At 40.9% G+C, this 5,236-nt stretch overlaps 1 protein-coding gene across 1 annotated transcript in view; it reads left to right on the forward strand.

Moving 5' to 3' along the window:
- Positions 1-84: 84 nt before the first annotated feature.
- The window catches only part of LG5H8orf88 (linkage group 5 C8orf88 homolog), a 27,300-nt gene continuing 22,148 nt past the window's right edge, over positions 85-5,236 (forward strand). The window contains exon 1 of the mRNA XM_005362332.3: positions 85-130. The gene's annotated coding sequence lies outside the window, so the exon portion shown is untranslated. The remainder of the gene's footprint in view (positions 131-5,236) is intronic.

Consider the following 5,236-nt stretch of genomic DNA (forward strand, 5'->3'; position numbering starts at 1 on the left):
CCGATTTAAGCCGCGAGGCGACGCGCGGCGGGAGCCGTTCTCCGACGGCAGCCGGGCGCTCGGCCGTGGCCGCCGTGTCTGGGCTGAGCGCCGCGACGCCGTGCCGGAAACCCTCCCGGGTCTTGAGGCGGTAGGTGAGGGGCGGCCGGCGCTGGGTGGGCGGCGGGCACTGCGGGGCGAGCGGGCAGGGCGAGCGGAGGCACCGAACCCCCTGGCGGCTCCGCGCTTGCCCGCTCGCCCGCTGGCCCGCTGGGCCCAGCTAGGGAGAAGGTCCAGACTGCTCGCCACCCACCTGTTGCCTGGGCAGCTTGTCTCAGCGAATCGTTAAACTGTGTCTTTTACCGAAAGATGTTAAAACAGATAAAACTAAAAAAACAAAACAAAACAAAAAAACTCTTTCTAGACCCCCCCACTCCCCGGAATTTTTAGACAAGGTGAGAAAAATATGCTACGTGTTGATGCTGTTGGATACGTTTTTTGAGTTTTGAAAAACAGAACAGGCCAAGTAGATGTATGGAATATGAAATTCTTTTGACTACCTAGTAATAGACTATCTCCCCTTCGTATTTATTTTGTTACTTTTCGTTTATTATTCTTATCAGGACTGGTTGCCTTCTTAACAAGCAGCGTTTGATTTTAAGGAATACTTTTGAAGTGTAGGATTTTGAAGCAGGAAGTTTGAGTTTAAATCTTAACGAGTTTTCACGTGGGAATATATGAAAAGTAAATAAAAGTGATGTTGTTTTTAAAATTATACTAGAACTCCCCATCTGTATTTTGGCGGTGCTGAGAAGAGAACCGAAGACCTCACATATCCTAGGGTCGCGCTTTTCCACCGGGTTACATCCTTAGCCCCAAGAAGCCCAGAATTTAAAAGGCAGATTTTAATTTTAGTACTTAGCGTGTCTAGCCCTGGCTGACCTCTAATTCACTTAGAAGCCCAGGGTGGGCTTAAATTCCTGATCCCCAGTGCTTGGGATTACAGGTGTGAGCCATCATACCAGGCTTTATGCAGGGCTGGGGACCAAACCCAGTGCTTCCTACGTATGTGATGGGGCTACCTACCCAGCCCTATTTATCTTAAACACTGAATTATCATTACTATGAAAAAAGTGTCATAATTAAATATTCTAAAAAAATTGTAAATTGAGGAAATGGAAAGTGTTAGCATCTATAATCTATCCACCAAGGCGTTATACATAAATGTGCCTTCCCCAGTTAAGGTTTTCATCAACACATAGAATACTTGCTTATGACAGTGGAGTCAGATGTCTGAACAAGTAAGCAAGTTTAGAGACAGATGAACTTTGTGATCAAACTTACACTATGTAGATGGGGTTTCTGAACCCCATGTTTCCCACCTGTAAGGCTCTGGGACGAATCATTTCAACAGTTAGTGTATAGCTCAATGTTAAATGAAGTAACATTTGTAAGGTGTTTAGGACGTCATAACATCTAAAGAAATGGTGTTCTAATTTAAAAGTCTATACTCAATACAGATTGCATCCACATTTATCAGTTTATGTTCGTATCTATTATATTTTAGAAAATTCTAGTTAATTTGTGATTTCAGAATGAGAACAGCTTCAGCAAAACACACCGAGGACGTGTTTAGCCTCGGCCCACGTGGAATAGTGGGATAGCAGCTGCAGGTTCCTGACGGATGGCCCTGAGAGTAATCCACCTATTTCATTCACCTGCCCTTGTCGTTCAGGATGATTGAAACGTTTTCAAAACTTGAAACTTTGTTTAGCAAACTTTGTGAGGACTGTGTTAATAGAATGAATATTTTTAGGTATTATGCCAAATAAGATCTTGGTCATAAACTGTACACTTGCATTTTAAGAGAGAACTCTGCTATGGGCCTGCTCAGTGCTCCTCATTGATAGCAGCGGGGCCGGTTCTTTGGCAACTTCTGTCCTTTGTGAAAGTTGAGGAGTGCTCTGGGCGACACTGGCAGCATCAGGGAAATGGTCGGGCTCTCCGGTGACACAGGCATAAAAACTGATGTTATTTAATGCAACAACTAAGTAGTTCAGCTAACCTGTTATTTTAACTAAATGGAGATTTGGATTACAGTTTGTGGTGGTCTCCCTTGATTAGCGTCTGTAGCTCAGGTGTGTTATCACGTAACTACGCAGTCCTCCAGGAAATGATGGTGGTGTGAACTCTGCACCCTGATTTCTAACTCGTCCGCTACCGTGTCAGGGTTTCTGTGCAAGCAGAGTTTGGTTTTAAAAGAAAACAAAAAGTCTGTGGGCACCTGCATTGTCTAATTTCTTGACTGATGTGAATTTACAAATGGGAAGTCCTGGGTACTCTCTTCCTCTGCCCACTGGAAGGGAGGTGGCCCCAAAAGAGCTTTCAGCTTCTGTTTATTGTTTTGCAAATGTAACTCCAACTCTTGGAATTGACCAGTGTGAATACTAGGGATTTGCCTTGCTCAGCAGCTGGAGGAGACCGTCCCTCAGTTTCAGCTGAGCAATGGAAAACAAGGAGCTGTGTGCCAAAGTCTTCTGTTCTTTTGTGTCCCAATTCACTAGTTTCATATGGAAACAGGACAGTTGCTGTATGGTATTGGGGTTCGCATCAAAAATTGTTAGGATAACCATTAAGTAAAGAAACATGTATTATAGTTAATTCATATTACACATTAGATGACTTTTTCTTTATTTTAAATATTCCATATAGAAAACAGTCAAATATTTGAGGGCTTTTTTTTTTTTTTGCTTCCTGGTATATCAGTGTTGTATCATGAACAAATGTAGCATTGGTTTGTTCAGAAAGCTACTTGCTGTGTTAAGTCAGCACCAGTTAACATAAGGAAGCAAGGCGGGTACTGACAGGGGTGCTGGTTGGCTCATCCCCACACATCAGGAAAAATTAACTCTGAGGTGAGTTAGCATGGCTAACACAGAGGAAGTATACTTATTACTGTAATTCTGAAGTATCTCCAGACCTTTAAATAAGAGAAAGCATCTCTTAGAACAAAACAGTAATTGGTAATCATACTGAGGAAATATTACCATTTACTTATGATCACAATTAACTTTTGGTGCTTGGTATAAATCTAAGCAAGGGCTGCACACAGGAATTTAGGAGCCGTGCACCATCAAGATGTCAGGAGACTTTAGTTACAATGAGGAAGCCTTTTTGGCTTACTTATTAAAACTAATTATGCTGTAGATAATAAGATGAGAAGATAATTGAATTCTAGTTTCTGTGGCCTCAGCCAATTAATGGTACATTCAAATTAGCATGTAATAATATATTTACATGCTATACTTTATAAAAAAGAGTAGATGTAATCAGTGGGAACCAACGGAGAAGGTAAGGAAAGGAGATTGTTATGATTTTACTTCTGACTACTTAATGAAAACTCCTTTGCTTTAAGGTATGTTCTGAGACTTGAAGCTATTCTGTAAGAAAATAGCAACACCTTGCCTTTGGCCCAGAAAGATGAATAACCATTTGGTTTAAGAGTAGCAGGTAGTGTGGGAAGTCTGAAACGTACTGTATTTCTCTCATGTGAAACAGTAACGTTCATTCAGCAGCTTGGTGGATATCCACCATCACTGAGGGGCTGCTCACAGCAGAGGCGCTCCTGGAAGGAAAATTGGAATCTAGTAGCTGGTGGGGGATTAGGAGTGGATGGGGAGTAGAGAGTTGATATGATCAAAGACCTTTAAACACTGATTAGTAGGTAGTTGCAATGTGTGTAATAAGTACTGGATTGGAAGAGATTGCAGAAGTGTTTTGTAAAAACAGTAAAAGGCTTATTGATAACTGGAACAGTTTAGCCTAAGTGTCAGAAGGATACAAGGTTGTCCCCTGCATGGGTAAAGTCTAGCCATCACTTCCTGATCAGCTGAACTTTGGTGAACATTATCTTTCTATACCTGAAATATAAAATAAGAACACACATTAACTTCTACTGACTTATGTAACAGACGTGTTCCTAGATGATTTATGTAAGTTATACGATTTGGTGTTTGCATCAAGCCTAGGAAGTAAGATGGCTGTTATCTACTGTCATGTAGGGTTCTACAAATGGTAAAGAGTTATCTATAATAATACATACATACATAAGCTGTTGGTTATGCCATGGGTGTAACCTGCTTCTATTATGATTAGTGCAGAAGATTTTGAACTGGTGGGCAGTATTTTTGTTTTGTTTTGATCATGTTGGGGAATTAATCTTGATCCTTGCACATGGTAGGCAATATGTCTAACCTTCAGATATATTCCAAGGTATTTCTAACGTTTTTATTTTTCAGACAGGATCTTGTTAAGTAGCTTCGGCTGGCCTTCTGGCCATGCAGTTTTCCTGTAGTAATTATAGCCTTCAGGCCTGTACCGCTAGTCACATGTTTAAAGTTAGGTGTATACAAAAGGAGCATGGTTCAAAAGATGACAGTATGTATCCAGTTGCTCAAGGAATGGTTTGCTTTATCTATATTTTTCAGGAGATAGCAGGTGAATAAAGTTTTCTTCATTAAGAACCTGTTTTCCACTTTCGTCTAGTATAAAAAAAAGTATAATGTCCTCCAAATGTCATAATGTAGACATATTCTTGGCATCACAAGGTCAGATGTAGGGATCATTTACATCTATTTCAAAGATGATCAGAGAGAGGAATTAAGATCTTCTGTGGATAGTGGTGGTGCACACCTTTAAGTCCCAGCACTCAGAAAGCAGAGGCAGTTTGAGGTCATCCTGGTCCACAGAGAGAGTTCAAGGATAGCCAGAGCTGTGAAGTTAAGAGAGTATTGGAGAGTTGATGAAAATACATGAGGTATCGTTTGGCGGAAAAATAAACAGCAACCAGGGTGACTAAAGCCACCGAACTGAAGGTGTGTTTAGTAAAGGGGAGTTTTAAGAGCGTTGGTGATTAAAGAATTCGGGGGAAGAACATTTTTGATACCACAGCTCTTAACTCCATTTTTGGAGATGTTTAATTGACATCCAATGATAACGCAGAACTGGAAATAACAGTAGACAATACGAGAAGTGGGGCTATCACTTAGTACACAAAGGCTAAGTACACATTACATTGTATTTTCATGTGTCTGGATAGCTAGGCTAAGGTATACATTATATTTTCATGTGTCTGTGGATAGCTAGACTAAGGTATACATTACATTGTATTTTCATATGTCTGGATAGCTAGGCTAAGGTATACATCATATTTTCATGTGTCTGTGGATAGCTAGGCTAAGGTATACATTATATTTTC

Source organism: Microtus ochrogaster, linkage group LG5 (genome assembly GCF_000317375.1).
Source record: "Microtus ochrogaster isolate Prairie Vole_2 linkage group LG5, MicOch1.0, whole genome shotgun sequence".
Classification (NCBI taxonomy): domain Eukaryota; kingdom Metazoa; phylum Chordata; class Mammalia; order Rodentia; family Cricetidae; genus Microtus; species Microtus ochrogaster.